Source organism: Nicotiana attenuata, chromosome 9 (genome assembly GCF_001879085.1).
Source record: "Nicotiana attenuata strain UT chromosome 9, NIATTr2, whole genome shotgun sequence".
Classification (NCBI taxonomy): Eukaryota; Viridiplantae; Streptophyta; class Magnoliopsida; order Solanales; family Solanaceae; genus Nicotiana; species Nicotiana attenuata.
The window spans coordinates 41,848,477-41,867,878 of NC_031997.1; the positions used below are offsets into that span (position 1 = coordinate 41,848,477).

Consider the following 19,402-nt stretch of genomic DNA (forward strand, 5'->3'; position numbering starts at 1 on the left):
GGACGTGAGTACGAGGCTCGACATAATCTCCCGTATTGCAGAGATTAGTTAGATTTGCTGGAGGACGCACAGGTAATTCTATACTTAAGTTTACTTGGCCTGGATTTATATGTGTTGCGTATACTCACGGTTCTTGTTTTTATGTGATAGTTTATTTGGACGCCCTACAGCGACGCGCTTATAGCTAGTTTGACCGATTATTGCTCAAGTGGGCAACTTATGTGGAGCTCTTCCGTCCCGTTGGTATGTCTCGATATTGTCGAGCATCATGCCAGCGAGCGAGTCCTTTGCCAGTTTGGTCGACCGTAGCATGTACCTCCACCGCCCGCTTGGGTTAGGACTCATTACCAGCGGGATGATTGTTTGAAGGTTGACCAGGCATATGAGGCATGGCTAGAGGCGTAGATCGAGAGTTGGGACCAACAGCATGACCTGATTCCACCACCCCCTCCAGCCCATCTTATGGATGATGAGCATGCATATATCGGCTGGTACCGTAGCATTACCCGACTTATCATCGGAATCCCATTCATTGCACTGGCGGTCGGTTTGTTCCATACGCCGGGAGGCATGAGGCGTTGGTATGTTATTTGGTAACATTACCGTTTAATGAATACTTAGTTATAATGTTAACATTACCATTTTGCAATTGATATTTTACATGTTGTGCATGTTATTGGACTACATATGTTCCACCAGTTGGGACTGCAGATGCAGTAGCATGCCTGCGAGGGAGCAACCGCTTTGCACGACTATGACCGGCAGGTTACAGAATTTGGCTGCCCAGACATTGCAGCGAGCCCGAGATAGTGAGCGCTTAGCACACGAGGCTGATTATATGGCGCCAAAGCAATACCATCGGGGGGCAGCAGTGCAGCCTGAGTGTGGTCGACGTGGCAGGGGTGTGCCGCGAGGCGGGGGTGTGCCACGAGGTAGGGCTGTCCCACGAGGTATCGGTGTCCCATGAGGTCGTGGTGGTCGATGAGGAGGTGGACCCCAGCAAGGGGGCGTTGAGGCACCTGTTGAGGATGTTGGAGTTGATCACCCGGTTGACCACCCTGATCCTAGCGATATCTCGTCATTTAGCCTGGGGCTTACTACATGGGCTTTGCAGATGACCCCGTCAACTCCATTGTTGATCGCAGGCATGACCTAACAGGACTGGGATGCGTATTTTCCTGACCTTCCAGAGGCATCGACGGCTACTGATGCTCGTCCAGTACGAGATGTGGATAGTGTGCGCCGACTTAGTTATGGCTCACCGCCGAGGGATGCTGAGGATCTTCCACAGGATTTGGTTAGTTTGTATTACTATTACTTAATTTTTGTGTTTATCTCATTGATTAGTCATAAATATCTAAAGCATATTTTTTTGGAGCCATCATCCTCGCCCGTTGCAGAGGCCACTAGGTGCGACACTCACATACCTGAGACGGATGAGTATATTCAGGAGTCCACTGCGACCGTGGTAAGACATTTTAATTATTTTTATGCAATCAACCCTCACTTTACTATTATATATTTCATATACTAATATATGTGATTATTCTGTAGGTTACTGTTGCACTGACGACCCCTTCTACCGAGCCTGCTAGCCTTACTGACGATCATGCTGCAGATCATCCTTCGATAAAGAGGCGTCGTGATGAGGATGATCCTGATAGTGTTTCCGGGCGGGATGAGATGCGCCTGAGGCAACCGGCTGCTTTAAAGCATAAAGGATGTGGGACACATTGATTTTTTTTGATTTTATGTACATATGACAATTAGTAAATAATGAAAACTATATTTATTGTTTACATTATATGTGCGTTATGTTCTTATTTCTCTGGTTCTTCGTTATTTTAATACTACAACACAAACACAAACATATAAACTTAACATAATTTAAATTCAGTAAAACAAATGAAAATACAAGACACGAAAAATATGAAGATAAAATACTACACTCAACACATACATGTCATTGGTTAGTCACTACCGCATAGTATTCTTTGCTCCAACCACTTAAATTTCTCTTCCAGCTTATTTTTTTCTTCTTCCCCTCTTTTAGTTTCTCCTGCATTCCGCAATTTCTCGTTTCATTTAGACTCACGGCGTTGGTATTCACAGTACATATTCCAAATATAGTGCAAAGATTTTTTGTAGCATTCCTGCTCAATGGTTTCATCATACCATTCCTCAAAATCGCAATAATTTTCGTCATTGCCTCCAAACCTGTTTACGCACATCCTGTATCTGCGACCAACATGACCATCGGACCAACACGAGTTCATCATACAGCATTTGCCACAATAGCACATTGGTTGGTCATTGCGTCCAAACATTTGTTAATGAAAAAAAAAACCCTGCTTCTATGATTTGGTTAAGCGCAGATAATACCTAAAATGCGCTAGTTATTTATAGACAAGTCAACACACATAACGTGGTATGTAACCGCGCTATGCTTCGCATGCTAATGATTCTTTACGCCACAATATTGCTTTTGCGGGCGAGCAACTTTTGCAGAACGACAGCTTTATCAGGTTGACAAGACAATGCACATAACATGGTATGTAACCGCTCTATGCTTCGCGTGCTAATGATTCTTTACTGTACAATACAGCTTTTCCAGAAGACAACTTTTGTCAGAATGACAGCTTTATCAGGTCGACAAGACAATACACATAACATGGTATGTAACCACGCTATGCTTCACGTGCTAATGATTATTTTGGGTATAAGAAAGCTTCTTAAACTGAACCGAGTCATATGTATTTCAAAGACCTTTTGAATCAACATTACAACATCCATTAAAAAAATGCCACTAACATTTAACAAGTGGTTCAAAAAGAGGCAAAAGGGTGAAGGAAGTTCAACAGATCCCCATGGATCACGTCTTAACACTATCAATCCATACCTTGAAAAAAAATGCTAGGTTGCTACATTGACTTGAGTGATGACAAGTGGTATGGTGTTCTCCGTACCTTGGAAAATCAATCTATCAATATACACACTGATCTCATATTCGCAGGGCACATTATTAAGGGCGAAGCACATTCTATAAAGCCTGAAGGTATGCGAATTTGGGGCAAAAAACTACAATGGGTTCCCCTTTACTCAAAACGGTGTGATTGCGAAGTACTGTGTCGCTGGCATGGGCTTGTTGTGCCACAAGCACCATCTGCAGCTTTCCAAACAAACACACACAAAGATGAACCAGTAGTGATCAGGCATCTGATGAAGGAGATTCTAGAGTTGGAAAAGGCACTTGATGTTCATCATGCAATGGATGATCTTAACTTCTTGAGAGTAACGACGGATCAGTACTGGGATTTATTTGAAAATGATAAATTGCATAGAGACAATGATTATCCTGTTTTCCCAATAGTTGTCGAGTGGGAGGGACTACCTAAGTTTCTACCACAGACGTTGGTCGTAGGTGTCCCATATTGTTATAGAAATCAGGCAAGTGGTCTTCTTGATGATAGCAATGAAATGCGAGAAATGTGTGTCAACTGGGGCCTAGATTACAATTCCCTCGGTCACGAAGGGTACATACACGATGTTGATGAAGAAGTTGAAGATAGTGACAATGAAATAGTGTTAGACAACGACGATAATGGCAAATGACAATTTTTTTGGTTGATTAAATGGGTTTATATTAGATTGTTGTACTGAAGTATTAATGTTAAATATCAATAAGATTTAATAGCAATGGAATAATAATTTTATTTCATATATTTTTCAAGATAAACAAGTACATACACTTATTACAACCACATTACAAACAAGATAAACAAAACACTACGTGTATCCTTGATAGTTGGGCACATTAGATGAAATTCCACCAGGAGCTGGATTACCACCGCCACCCAAACCAGCTGAAGGACATTTACGACGGTCATGTCCCGTTTGCGAGTATATGCTACATTTACGTGCATAAATGGTATCACCAACATCCATTTGGTTTCGTATACACGTTCTTATTTGCACTTGTAGCTTACGCAAAATAGTCCTTGTTACACACAATTTTAAATGGTTCCGGATGCCAATAATGCTCAGCACCCACTGGCTGCAACTGTCCACTATATATGTTTAAGTATACAACAACACTGTATTGCTTATCAACATAGTTGGTTGGCCCTAAACCTGTATGTTGAAAGCACTTGATAGCATGTGAGCACGACATGTGGTATATGGACCATTTACCACAAGAACACAACCTGCTAGCTTCATTTACGATGTGTATATTATTCCCCTAGTTTTGATGGATAGTGGTGCGAACTTCAAAAATATTTTGCTTGTTGCAATACTATTAAAATTAATGCCAATGTGCTCGCCTCCTGTATTTCTCATATCTTTTCATTGGTATTGGCATAAATTCAAGACCCCTCTTCATCAATTCCGATACACCTCTATGCCTTTCAACAAATCTCTCCGCCATCTGTTTGAATGACATCCGCACCATGGCAGTGACATGTTGTCACGACCCCAATCAACCCCGGTCATGATGACGCCTATCACAATGCTAGGCAAGCCGATTCAACACAGATAACATAAAGGTCTTTTGCAAATTCATTTTCCAATTCAGTTATGAACACAAGTCTTTCACTTAATATAACAAAATGCGCGGAAGAAAGAACAAACTACGCTAATACATCCACACTGCCCGATTCTGGTGTCACTAGTCATGAGCCACTAAGATACTGTCCAGTACTGTCTACTCCATACAAAAGAAAAGACCGAAATAAATAACAGTAAGGATATGAAGGAGAAAGGTAGGGCTGCGAACGCCGTGCAGCTACCTTGCTATCTCCGTAAATACTTAGAAGCTGCTGAAAGCTATCACTCTGAAGCTCTGGCACCTGGATCTGCACACATGGTGCAGGGAGTAACATGAGTACGCCTACTCAATAAGTAACCACAGTAAATAAAGTCTGAGTGCAGTGACGAGCATTTAAATCATATACATGATCTAAGATAAAATCTCAATGGAAATATCAAAGTCAAATCCGTAGTTCAATTTCCAAACAACTTGTAAAACCTCAGTTTCGATGAAAGTTAGTTAAAATATTTGTTCAACACATTTTCAATAGAGGCTCAGTATAAAGAAGAGTGAAAACAGAAAGTTTCATAAACAAGCCCTCGGGCTAAGCATCGCTCATATATATATATATGGCCCCTCGGGCAGCCTCTCAGTCACTCGTGACTCAACTCTCGTCAACCAGAACTTTCACTCAGCACTCCCGCCCAATAGATATCTCATAATACTAACCGCTACGGCGTGCAGCCCGATCCGTAAATATATAGTCGACTGCGCTCACTGGGGGTGTGCAGATTCCGGAGCGGCTCCTACAACCCAAGCGCAGCCCGATCCAACATACCGCTAAGCCCGATCCATATACATATAAATATCGCTGCGGCATGCAGCCTGATCCAACATACGCTATCTCATCTTGCTTGCTGGGAGAGAGGAAGCTTCCGGACCATCTTTTCCAGCCAGATAGCGAGCGATCACTCAGCAATGAACACTAACTGAAAGCGGCCGGGAATGAGTACCTATCCCTTACGGGAATCGAACCCGTGTCTTCGACATGAAAAGACGATGTCCTAACCACTGGACGAAAGGGACCAAAAAGCCATTCTTCATATACCTCAGCTCCGAGAATAGAAGTGGTTCGTTTTGTTTCTATACGCAATTCAAGATTTCGTTTGTCTTCATGTTGGCGATTTCTGATGTGAATTCGGCGGGTCGTCCCCCCTTCCTACGGGTTCCCCCACCGACCCAGTGACACACAAACCACGCCCCTTCTCTTTCTCCGATCATAAAGCCCCCTGATCCCTTTATTTGTCTTTCATCCCCCCTGAATAAGTAAGACCCCGCTCTTTCTAATTCAAAAAAAGAGGGGCGAAGCGCCCGTTTGAAGTGGCGAAGGCCTATGCTACAGTAAGAAAAAAAGTACGTTGAGGTTACGAAGTCACTTAGTCGAACTAGAAAACTATTAAAGAAAGGGAGGCTAAGGTTACGAAGTAAGGTCAGCTGGTTAAGGAAAGCTCAGGTTATGAAATCGCTTAGCCGTTAATTAATTTAAAAATAAAAGAAAAATGAAAGTAGTAGTGAGGCGTCGGTACGGAGTTGCGTCAGCTGTGGATATAGACTAGGCTAAGGGACGGACTTCATCTCTTCTATTTTCTTCACTTACACCTTACACTTCAGCTGAGTCTAACGAGGCTCGGGTGCGGAGCCTTCCACTGTGGACCGAGACTACGCAAAGGTAGAACACCATGGAAACTTCGCTGACTTTATCATCAACCTTGATTTCGCTACGCTCAATAAGAACCCAGAATAGCGGAAATAGGTTCGTGTTCCGCTTCCAAAGTCAGTCGTCTTTGCCCAAGTGTGAACTGCAGACGACTCTCCAGTGGTTCCATTCCTTCTTACTGTACTTCTGGGTCAACCCAACCCGAATGGGAAGAAGAGGGCGCACAAGACATAGAGAAGAAAGTATACCCTTTGTCACCCCCTTGTCACTTAAAAGTAAAGAAGAGATACACAATCATATTATGTATTCTCGCTACCTACTAGAAAAATCCCATCAAGATAGATTGAATCGACGACCTATACTTCAACTAAAGGCACAAGGGCGTAGCGAGCACAGAACAGAGGAAATGCACATGGGTCTCCTTGAAGAACGAAGTCTAGGGTAAAGAAAGAAGGGTAGAGTGGGCACACTTTTACTGTGCTTGGATTGGCATGGCTGTCCCCCTTTGCTGGTTGAGGCTCGGCCTTTGACTCCGCTTGCCTCTACTTTTCATGTCAAGCGTACAAGTCTAGTTTAGTGGGATTTACTTCTAAAGACAGGAATTCTTTTTCATCTCCCCTGTCAAAGTCGACGTCTTAACCTGACTTCCTGAGCTCAGTTGATTCTTGAAGCAGTAGCTCTGGATCGAGAGCTGGATGCTTACCTTATTATTATGAAAAGGAGAAAGAGCTCTTTTTATAGATGTTGAGGTGAGTAAGGGGGGGTTTGCTGGCTTGCTGGCTAGCTCGTGCAATCAAGGAAAAATGCCTTCGCCTTCTTTTTTCAAAATGAAAAAGTAAACTACCTTAGTAAGCTAGCTTTGGTTGCTAAGCAAGCCGGGCACTACGCTAGGACGTGGATCGATCATGACGAGAATGGACTTCTCCGTAATGTAATGTAAATGTAATAGAAGAGGCAGAGTCCAGTTCCCCTCCCTTCTCGACCAGACGAAGGAGATATGAATTCCATTTAGGCGGGTCAGGGCTTGGCTTGACCCTGTGTTCTCCCGGGTCGGAGGCGAGAACTTGAAAGTGAATCATTCAGTGGTGGGGTGTTCATAGAACAGAAGGCCTCGCCCAAGGAGTGGCAGATTTGGATGGAGTCTCGCTTTGATGCTGGGGAGATGAGATCCATAGATCTGGATAGAGTCTCGCTCATAGAGGAAGAGTACGCGCGCTAGCGCGCTACGGCTTACGTAGTTGATCGGATCAGATAGCCCTTCCTTCGGGCAAGCAACCAAACCCGGCACATCCAATTCTATTCCGATCAACAACTTGGAGGTATGGCTGAGTGGCTTAAGGCATTGGTTTGCTAAATCGACATACAAGAAGATTGTATCATGGGTTCGAATCCCATTTCCTCCGGTACGGAAATGAAAGGGGCGGGCGAAATTACGTGAGAGAAAGAACCTCTTGGTGGAGTCCAGTCCCCCGGAGGACAGAATAGCACTTCTTAGTGACTAGGAGCGGAGAGCCCGTTGCACCTTGTTTTTCTTTGACCGGCCTATCTTCTTTCTATAAGCAAGCTCCCTCCGGCCGTCCAGTCCCTGGACGGCTCTCGGTTCTTGAGCATGTTGGGGGATTAGGCGGCAGTTGAAAGAGCTGCTCGAAAGCTTGACGAACAAGCGAAAAAAGCCTATCTATTCTATTTTCTTAGTTTAGTAAAGGGCTTTTCCCTTACTAGTCAAGTGGTAAGGTAGGGCGCTATTCGATGAAGAAAACAGACTTTAGGAAAGTGGTTCAGGTAGCTCAGCTGGTTAGAGCAAAGGACTGAAAATCCTTGTGTCAGTGGTTCGAATCCACTTCTAAGCAGGCGAAAGGTCCAAACCGTAGCCGGGAGCGAGCCGGATTTAGAAATGAAAGTGAAAGAGTAAGCAATAAAATGTGAGCGCTCCTGCACTATACGGATGACTTTTTGGCGGTAGGGTTGGGGTGGCTTGCTTGAGGCAGATTCAAAAAAAAGCGGTTGATTACTCGGATTGGTTCTCGCATCCCTGTGCCCAAAAGGATGGGCGAGTTCGGTTTGAGTGTTCATCGATCGGGTGGATCTATATGCTTCGGGGTGGTGAGACGAGGTGTAGCGCAGTCTGGTCAGCGCATCTGTTTTGGGTACAGAGGGCCATAGGTTCGAATCCTGTCACCTTGATGTGGTAGCCTTCTCCGTGGTCGGACAGTAAGGCAAACAGCGCAAAGCATAAAGTAAAGACATGATGCCTCGACTAAGTAAAGTGTTTTTGCCCCTTATCGGTAGTTCCGTAGCAGGTTGTTTCGTACGTTTTCTAGGATCAGATAGAAGCACCACCCCAGAATTGATCCTTCTTTTCTTCTTACTTTTACTAAGTCTGACTCTAGTTTCTCGTTCAACAAAAAGAAAAAGGATTGTGATTCTTTTATTCCTAATATTTTTCATCTCTTTCTTTTTCTATTTTCTCCGGATCTACTTACTTTCTCGCTTAGATGTTCTTTTGGCTGATCTTTTCTCTTTTGTTTTGGTTTTGAGTGTGGGGGGAGGGCAAGGACTTCCTCTTCCGGTCCCTTCAAACTCCTCATCGGAAGATTTATTCGGGCTCCAGGTCCTGTCGGAGCCTTTGTCCTTTCTTACAGCTTGGAAGGCAGCTGTAAGGGATTGAAAGCGCGTAGTCCCTCGATTCAAGGATCGGTAGCGTCTTCCTCGGTCGGTAGATGGGCATGAATGGAGCTTCCAGGAGTTAGTGCATTGGATTCTTGGGCAACTGCATCTAGTAGAGCTGACTGAAGACCAAAGCAATCTCCTTTCTAGTCTAGTCTAGGCTTCTAGCCTTGGAAATGAGTCCTTAAACTCCCCTAGCTGCATTAGCGGTCTTAGCACTTTCCCTCTTTTTTCGGACGAGTCAAGCAAGTCCAGGAAGAGTGAATCGTCGAATAGGGGGAAGTAATATCACGGCAAAAGCCTTTTGGGTCGGAAGAGCAAGCTTCTTCTTTTCGATCTGGTAGGAGGGGAAGGAGGACAGAGCTTTCGATTAAGCATTTGTGTGGGTCTAGCTCTGCTTTCTAAGGGCTTCTTTTCTTAGCTTCACCGGCTAGAAAGATAATTCATGTGCATCAACAAAGGTCTAACAGTTTCATTGTAGGCACATCTTTCTCTTAGTGAAAGCCGCGTTCACACAGCCCTATGCCCCCCCCCCCCCTTCGTGGTATTCCTCCGGATTTCTCTGTCCCAAGCCGGTCTGTTCACAAATCTCGGATGTTACTTTTTTGCACGAATCCGACCTTTTCGGGGTTGAAGGCGTAAGCACAGCTATTAAATAAAATCCGCATCTGCTATTGACTCGTCCCGCTTGAGGTTTGTCGAAGATAAGTATCAAGTCCTCTATGGCTGAACTAGACTAGATTTCGAGGATGAGTAGTGGATAAAAAGTCATCCCGAGGTATACTCACAAACTCTTTCACGAGCTGGACTCGAACCAGCATCTCTGGGAGCAAAAGACAGGCCCAGAGAACAACCTTTCATTTTGATCGTGACAAAAAAAAGAAAGAAGAGAGGGAACTTGGAGTTGGCGCCCACATAACGGATTGCTTGCTTACCAAGCCATCCTGGCTTTCACTCCTCCAGTTAGATTATTCTGCTTTGTCTCACCCAGGCGGCCTACCCGCTTTCCTTTCGTTCAGCTGCCCTCAACCGCGCCATAGGGACTTCTCAGTGCAAATCCAATTCATTATCATCCACCGAGTATTCTATTTATATAGGCTGAGTTTTGGCCATGTGTTCGTATATCGCGAGACAGTAGATTAAAAAATTCGAGTTCTCTCTGGTCCTTTACTAATACATTCCCGCCTTGTTGGTCAAGTTCACTTCGTTTCTCATCCAAAAAGTCACAAAAGGCTTCTTGGGGGGTGTAGGCGGCATTTTCGGCCAAGGCAGGATGTGAAGTAAGTATTTGTTGAAAAAGAGAATAGCATGAATGCTTTTTCTCACGGATCCGAAGATCCCTATTCTCGAACTCGATCAATTGGTTATATTCCTTTTGCGAGGAACAATTGTTGAGTGAATGTTTTACTTCTGCCCAATAGACCCCCCTATCCTTATCCATCAAAAAAATGCTATTGGTATTTTCCATTGCCAATATCCTATTTATCATCGATGACTCCAAGGCTATATTGTGAGTCGGGGGCCAAGGCTCCGACAGGACCTGGAGCCCGAATAAATCTTCCGATGAGGAGTTTGAAGGGCCCGGAAGAGGAAGTCCTTGCCCTCCCCCCACACTCAAAACCAAAACAAAAGAGAAAAGATCAGCCAAAAGAACATCTAAGCGAGAAAGTAAGTAGATCCGGAGAAAATAGAAAAAGAAAGAGATGAAAAATATTAGGAATAAAAGAATCACACTCCTTTTTCTTTTTGTTGAACGAGAAACTAGAGTCAGACTTAGTAAAAGTAAGAAGAAAAGAAGGATCAATTCTGGGGTGGTGCTTCTATCTGATCCTAGAAAACGTACGAAACAACCTGCTACGGAACTACCGATAAGGGGCAAAAACACTTTACTTAGTCGAGGCATCATGTCTTTACTTTATGCTTTGCGCTGTTTGCCTTACTGTCCGACCACGGAGAAGGCTACCACATCAAGGTGACAGGATTCGAACCTATGGCCCTCTGTACCCAAAACAGATGCGCTGACCAGACTGCGCTACACCTCGTCTCACCACCCCGAAGCATATAGATCCACCCGATCGATGAACACTCAAACCGAACTCGCCCATCCTTTTGGGCACAGGGATGCGAGAACCAATCCGAGTAATCAACCGCTTTTTTTTGAATCTGCCTCAAGCAAGCCACCCCAACCCTACCGCCAAAAAGCCGTCCGTATAGTGCAGGAGCGCTCACATTTTATTGCTTACTCTTTCACTTTCATTTCAAAATCCGGCTCGCTCCCGGCTACGGTTTGGACCTTTCGCCTGCTTAGAAGTGGATTCGAACCACTGACACAAGGATTTTCAGTCCTTTGCTCTAACCAGCTGAGCTACCTGAACCACTTTCCTAAAGTCTGTTTTCTTCATCGAATAGCGCCCTACCTTACCACTTGACTAGTAAGGGAAAAGCCCTTTACTAAACTAAGAAAATAGAATAGATAGGCTTTTTTCGCTTGTTCGTCAAGCTTTCGAGCAGCTCTTTCAACTGCCGCCTAATCCCCCAACATGCTCAAGAACCGAGAGCCGTCCAGGGACTGGACGGCCGGAGGGAGCTTGCTTATAGAAAGAAGATAGGCCGGTCAAAGAAAAACAAGGTGCAACGGGCTCTCCGCTCCTAGTCACTAAGAAGTGCTATTCTGTCCTCCGGGGGACTGGACTCCACCAAGAGGTTCTTTCTCTCACGTAATTTCGCCCGCCCCTTTCATTTCCGTACCGGAGGAAATGGGATTCGAACCCATGATACAATCTTCTTGTATGTCGATTTAGCAAACCAATGCCTTAAGCCACTCAGCCATACCTCCAAGTTGTTGATCGGAATAGAATTGGATGTGCCGGGTTTGGTTGCTTGCCCGAAGGAAGGGCTATCTGATCCGATCAACTACGTAAGCCGTAGCGCGCTAGCGCGCGTACTCTTCCTCTATGAGCGAGACTCTATCCAGATCTATGGATCTCATCTCCCCAGCATCAAAGCGAGACTCCATCCAAATCTGCCACTCCTTGGGCGAGGCCTTCTGTTCTATGAACACCCCACCACATTGTTCTCCGACGATGTCCCCTGGGCGAAAGGAGCCACCATTCTCTTTCTTTCTTCAATCGTTCCGATCAGGACAAGTGGTTCGTTTCGTCCTCCTATCTACGCAATTCTCTGTCTTCGTTCGTGATCATGTTGGGCGAAAGGTAGTTGTAGAGGAGCGGCTGTGAAACGGCGATTCCCCCCTTTCCATTGAAGTAGGGAGGGCCTCCTTCCCTACTATTCCGGCCTATTATTGATAGGGATTTTACCGATGCTGAAGATAGCTTGCTTACCAAGCCGCCCACTTGAGAAGCTAGTCGCCAGGAAAGAAGCGAGGAGGAAGCGAAGCTGTCTACGAAGCTTTGCTTCTCCCCCTGTAGTCGTAATACTCGGCTTGTCGCTACTTTGATTCAAAAGGTAACCGACGGTTCCCGACTTTCTCCGCTTTCCGCAACCGTAACCACTTGTCATTCCGATTACTTCATCCATAAACCTTTTTTTTATTTCAAAATAGCGATACGCTCTAAAAAAAGTAAAGGAGAAGCTTCCATTCTAGAAGCTACCGCTTCCCGCCTCCCTCGGGGTGAGAAATCCTCACCATCCGGTCCTCGGCCTCTCTCAGTCATCAACCTTACAGCCACTCGGGCATTTCAGTGAAAAATCAGGGAAACTCAGCCCAAATATCTTCCAAATATTTAAAACAGAGTAATGAAACTAAATCAAAGTAAACAGGTAAAAATCATGATTGAGGATATGCTTTCAAATCAAAACAGTGTGAGGAAAGTAGTAAAATTCCCCTGAGGGTTCAAACATTTCGGCACAAGGCCCCAAACATGGCATTCAACCCAAATTAACAGATTCATTTCTAAAACACATAGATTCATATAGAGTTTATCAAAATAAGCAACTATACAGTTACTACGGGACGGACCAGGTCACAATCTCTACCGGTGCACGCCCACACGCCCGTCACCTAGCATGTGCGTCACCTCATTTATCAAAACAGTACGAAATTCCGGGGTTTCATACCCTCTGGTCTAGATTTATAATCGTTACTTACCTCAAACCGGATGAAATTCTACTCCGCAATGCCCTTGCCTCTCGACTCGGCCTCAACTCGTCCAAAATCTATCCAAAATCAGAATCATAACATCAAAATAGGCTAAAGGAACAAAGCCCACGCGAAAATAATCAAATTACATCAAAAATCCCAAAATTGGCCAAACCCGACCTCGGGACCTACGTCTCGGAATTCGATAAATCACATCACTAGAATCCTTATCCTCCCACGAGTCTATACATATCAAGATCATCAAAATCGAACCTCAAATGGCCCCTCAAATCCCTAATTTAAACTCTCTAATTCCAAGCCCTAATTCTCTAATTTTCACCCTTAAATTCTACTAATTTCATATCTAATCAGTTAGAAATCACCATAGAATCTAGTATTGAGTTCAAAAATCTTACCTCCAAGCGTTACCCCTCGAACCCTCTTCAAAACCTCTCAAAAAGCTCCAAGCCTGTCTCAAAAATGGTGGAAATGGGCAAAAATTCGTGAAGGGAAGCTTATATACTTTCTGACCCAGGGATTCCGCACCTGCGGTCCATTTACCGCTTCTGCGGTACCGCTTCTGCGGTCTAATCAACCGCATATGCAGTTTTCACTTATTTCCCTTAAACCGCACCTGCGCCTCCCTACCCGCACCTACGGTCACGCAGGTGCATTCCATCTTTCGCACCTGCGGCTTCTGGCCTTCTCGCTTATGGCAACATCTGCGGCTACTTCCATGCTCTTGCGGACGTCACACCTGCGGTTCCCACTCCGCAGGTGCGGTTATGACAAGATCAACAGCTGAAGCTACTCAATAACAACAACCAACCTTTCTGACAACCTTCCGAAATCCTCCCGAGGCCTCCAGGACCTCAACCAAAAATACGAACAAGTCACATATCACTATTCAAACTTATACCAACCTTCAGAACACTCAAAACAACATCGAAACATCAAAACACCCTCGGATTAAAACCTAAGGATTCCAAAACTTCGAATTCCGCAAACGATTCAAAAGCCTATCAAACCTCATCCGAATGACCTGAAATTTTGCACACACGTCACAAATGACACAACAGACCTACTCCAATTTCTGGAATTCCATTCCGACCCTGATATCAAAATTTCCACTACCAACCGGAAAACGCCAAAATTCCAATTTCGGTAATTCAAGCCTAAATCTACCACGGACCTCCAAAATACATTCCGATCACGCTCCTAAGTCCCAAATCATCTAAGAAGCTATCCGAACCATAAAAACCCAATTCCGAGATCATTTACCCACTAGTCAACTTTCGCTCGACTTTTCCAACTAAATAGCCAACTTAAGAGACTAAGTGTCTCATATCACTCCAGGACTACTCCAAACCCAAACCAACCAGCACGATACGATGAAATGTACCTGAACAACACATAAAGAAGCAGAAATGGGGAGAACGGGACTGAAACGACTGGCCGGGTCGTTGCACAGGCAATCCACGTGCAGACTTCAATAACTCGTTGAAAGACTCTGACACATTTGTAGTCAGGGTTCCCCATCATTTTCCACCATCCGCATGCAATATCCATTTGTGAAGTTCATATCTCATCAACCAATGATAGGCTCTTTCGTCTTCATGCCTGATCAATTCAATGCGCCTCCTGAATTTGCACTCTTGGTGATCAGTTGCAGCCATCCATATTAGGTGCCTCACATAGTAATGGTGGTATGCATACGGTTCATGCCATTCCGCCAAATGCTCTACAGAACTTAAAATACCCCCATGCCGATTAGGAAAAAGCATGCCCTTTGACAGCACCGTTGGTCTAGATTATTCCCAAATTGCTATTCGAGTTTCGTCAATATTCCTTGTGAGACATCTACATCCGGCGTACTTAGCAAATGATCAAGGTAGGGAATATGCCTTGAATGAAACAGCATATGGGACTCGTATACTCTTGGTCTAATGGGAGGTGGAGCATGCTCACTCGTCAAATCAGGTTCGACATCCTCTTCCTCCTCATCATTACCCCCGTTAGGGAAGGGTGTGTCATCTCCAGACTCATCAACATTGTTGTCATAATCACTATTATCTTCCTGACTCTACACATCTGCCAAATCTCGAGTAAATACGTCGTCTACGGGCAATTGAGTGAGGACAGGACCATCAAGTTGCTTGTTTTCACTGCACAACCAAAGAAATAATGAGTTACTGAATCGGTCCAAACAATCCATATAACTTTATATATTCACTTACAAATCATAATGTGTTGGTATCCCATGGTGCACATTATCTTGTTGATGTTGACTCCCGGATGGACCATCATGATCCAACACACCAAAACTAGGCACATTCCAACTAGCCATTGGTTCATAACTTGTAAACTTCATATCTGGTCGGTACCCCCTGTGGAATATATGAGTGTTAATACAAATACAATACACAAAAATATACATCGTAACACAAAGGATAATTGAAGTTTACCACTCGGCTTGTGGATTATGTATACTAGAGGAGAAATGATTTTCTCGCTTCTCATTCGCCCGTGGAGATAAATTTAGATACGGCCAAACTCTTTCAGCTGGAACCTGTTCGGCTAAAACTGCTCCAAAATAACCACCTGATGATTGAGGGATTTCCCTACTTTGCGCAACCTCATTATTGCGAACGTCTTCAGCCTTGAAGTACATTTCCAACAATTTTATCACAATAAATTCCCTGTATTCATCCGGAGTCCCCAAAAGATCTCTCAGAGTTTCATCATCTTCGATGTTAAACTCAGCATAACAAGCAACCCCTTGAGGAGTCAGGGAATACAGATATCTTCCGGTTATTTTAAGATTCACCAGACATTTGCTCACACTCATTTTATTACATAACAACTATACCAATCTATCGTACTCCATTGTAAGTGGCAGCTTAACATGACAATGTGGAGATAAACTGTAGCTTACTGAGTTATTCGCCACCACAACCTCAACCCCTCAATATAATGAAACCCTAATTTTTTGCTCTTCTGACATTATGACAAAATGCAAAACAACTTAACAAAGAAAAATTTCAGAACACTTGAAAAATTTCAGAACACTTGAATATGTTTGTGAATGGATTTTTACAAAATCCTTCACCTCTTTAAATAAGGCAAAAACCAACCCAGGGGTGCAATTATTTGAGGCATAGCGTTTTCAAAAAAACGCTATACCCAGTTGAATTATTGTTATGTCACTTAACCACAGAAGAATTATTTGTGGGCCCACTTAATGTATAGCGTTTTAGTAAAAAATGCTATGTATATATAACATCTTTTTAAAAGACGCTATGCTTAACTGGCCAAACACCCGTTAAAGTATAGCGTCTTTTAAAAAGATTCTATATATATTTTGGTTACTCTTTTTTTCCCACACATTTCGATCACTTGAGTCAAAGAACATCACATTTTGGTTCCGGACTCTACCTACAAGTACACCTAGTAATTCTTTTGTTGGTAAGTCGTAGATGTCTCTAACTAGCAGGGGGGGTTGGCTTTCTTTGGTGCACGCAAAAAGGAAACGTAGAAAGAGAAGTAAGTGTACAAACTGAGATCAGCCTGTTTTTGGTTGCCTGTCAGAAAGATATGAAACCTGATTGAATGGACCAACTACGTTAGTAATAATTGACTATTGTCGAGCGATTTCTATTACCAACTTGATTTTTTTCCGATTTACCCATTTCGGCCGATTATTGGTCGATTTTCCTTAAAAATCAATCACTATACATCAATTTTTATGGTCATAAGGAGCTTTTTTTTAGTAGTGTCATAAAAGAAAAGAATTACAACTAAGGTTCTTGACTCACATAAGAATTGCTTCTGTAACATTCTTTGACAAACATGCTAGAGGCTTCTTTAGCAAATAATTCTCCCTTTACTTTTAAATAAACACTGTGCAAACTGTTTGAGCAAATAATTGCTGAACCAATCGATAACAAATTGATGGGGTGAATCTTAGTTGAGCTTAATAAATCCTAGATCAAATAGCATGAAAATCATATATAACGAGAAGATCTCAGTAGCATTATCTATGAACCAATGCACTATGATTGATAGTGTATGTAATATCATAAATATGCAATAAATGGAAGAAAGATAATGGTTGTCGTAAAAAGGGGGATGCCTCCCAATGATTATATGATTGGTTCTTGAGATTTATAAATAACATGTGCTTGAGTGAAGCAATTAGGACAACTTTTTCGTATATTCCCTCTTCTCTCTTTTACAATCAGTTCTTTTCTCTTTCAAAATGGCAGATTTCCTTTTTGTTTACTATCTCTTCCTATTTTTAAGGGATATTTCCCAAAAAACCCTAAAAAGTACAACATAAAGAATATCCAAAAAGCATATTCTTCCTGTCCCTTTCTAAGTTTAAACCCGATACTATCTTATTTCAGATGCCCGCCTCTGGTCGTCGTCATTTGCCACAACGACCGTCAGTCGTTGTGTTGTAGTGACTTCGTCCCATGTCTTTCTTATCCGTTGCCGTGGTTGCCGAATTTGGACCAATACAGTTAGTCCCTCCGCTTGTTGAGCTTGTGGCCCTGCACGTCCTTGATAAGCGGGTATCATCCGTTTTTGTTGGAGAATTAAATTGGCTATTGAATTGCACCGGTTTGGCCAAGGCCGAGAGAGCGACAGTCCCATGGAATCCTGATTGATGTAGTTATCACGTGTCATCATTACGCACCTTCCCGAGATAACATTTGATTGCTTGTCGCTTTTGTTTTAACACCATTGGTAGTCTTCTGCTTCAATTCTTGCGCCATCCAACCCTATAAATAGGTGAAGGTTTTGTTTTTTCAGAAACTTTTAGCCATTTCTTTCCTTGTGTATACATTTCCCCCTTTGATTATCTTTCTCAGTTCTTTAGCTCAGTTCCTGTAGCTCTACTTCTCATCTTTCCGTTCAGTCACAGTTCCTAAATTTAGGTTTACCAGCACACCTTCTATTATCAAGATGCCCCGAACTCACCGTGCACATGATGAGGTTTCTGACGCCACTCCGTTGTCCGTGGCCCCTTCTTCCGGTAGCGAGGATGTAGTGGTTGAGGAGGGTGATAGTTTCCCCACCGTGGAAGAGATACTCCAAAGGAACCCTATGTTCAGGAACGATTCCACAAGGAGCCTGCTCTTTCCCCCATTCCGGTGATCTCTAAGACCGTTCCAACTCACATAAATGAACTCCGATCTATGTACAATATTCCTTCTTATGTCGAGATGGTTCCAGGCCGGGGGGGGGGGGGGGGGGTAGGGGGGACCTCGTGGAGGTCCATAGATCGGGATATTGTGCTTTTTACGTGTATCCTTTTAAGATCGGTCATACCCTCCCTCTCCTTCCACTGGCGGAGGAGTTCTGTCGATTCTACAAAGTCTGCGCAGCGCAACTATCTCTATATACGTATAAGATTTTTCTGGTGCCGAAGTATGCAGAGTTGGCTGGGTGTGAGGTTGGAATTTACTACCTTTTAAAATTATTTTCCCCGAGTTTTCACAGGGGTACCATGATACATCTGCGACATCGTGGGACCAGGGGGTTGGTGGTTGGAAAGGACGACAGGGCAAGTCAAAAGTTTTGGCACAAATATTTCTTCATCAAAATGAAGCATTTGGTATCGGACCCCGCTGGGTTTCCAGAGCAGTGGAATCATAACCGTAGGTGTTGGTAGCGCACACTTGTTGTTTACTTTTGTTCTTTCTAATTTTATTTACCTATAACTTTTCTATGCAGCCGAGAGACGTGCACCCTTTCCCATCATCGACTTTGAGGATTGTGTAGCTCGTGTGTCACCTCACGTGGTGGGGACTCGGGATTGGCCTGCCTTCCTCAAACGCTTTGGGCCGAGAGTGTCGTCTCGTAAGTGTTCCCTTTGCTCCGAGCTTCGGTTGTTTGCCGTCGTTTATTGATATGACCTATTTGTGGTGATAGGTCGTAGGATTTCCAAAAAGAAGGCTCCGGTCCTAGAATTTCGCCAGGCCGTCGTATCGGTGGGGATGAAATTTACCTTAGCTGAGTCCGTTTGAGGTGATCGTACTCAAACTGTACCAACAAGGGACTCTCCTTATGAAGTCGTTGAACGGGATCAGATCTCTTCTCGGCTTGTCTATCACCTCGTGGATAAGCCTTCTAACATGGATGAATCACCTTCAAGGAAAAGGAGGAGGGTGGAGCTTGGGAAGGCCATCGCTACCGATCATGAAAAGAAAAGAGTTATTACTTCGGGAGTGGCGTACTCGCCTAGGTCAGGTACTTGGGCCATTTTTACGGCGGATGCCATTTTGGCGGGGAGGTCCCCTAGGGCCGAAGGGGCATGTCAATGTGGGGGATCTGTACGATCTGCTAAGGGTGGTGCTTCGTCTGCTGTCGGAGGAGGTGGAGTGGT

The 19,402-nt window shown here is 43.9% G+C and overlaps 3 non-coding genes across 3 annotated transcripts; 1 reads left to right on the top strand and 2 right to left on the bottom strand.

The window, feature by feature from the left end:
* TRNAE-UUC lies at positions 5,543 to 5,614 on the bottom strand. Its single transcript has one exon. It is a non-coding gene; the product is annotated as a tRNA-Glu (tRNA).
* Positions 8,022 to 8,095, top strand: TRNAF-GAA. Its single transcript has one exon. It is a non-coding gene; the product is annotated as a tRNA-Phe (tRNA).
* On the bottom strand, positions 11,214 to 11,287 carry TRNAF-GAA. The gene has a single exon. It is a non-coding gene; the product is annotated as a tRNA-Phe (tRNA).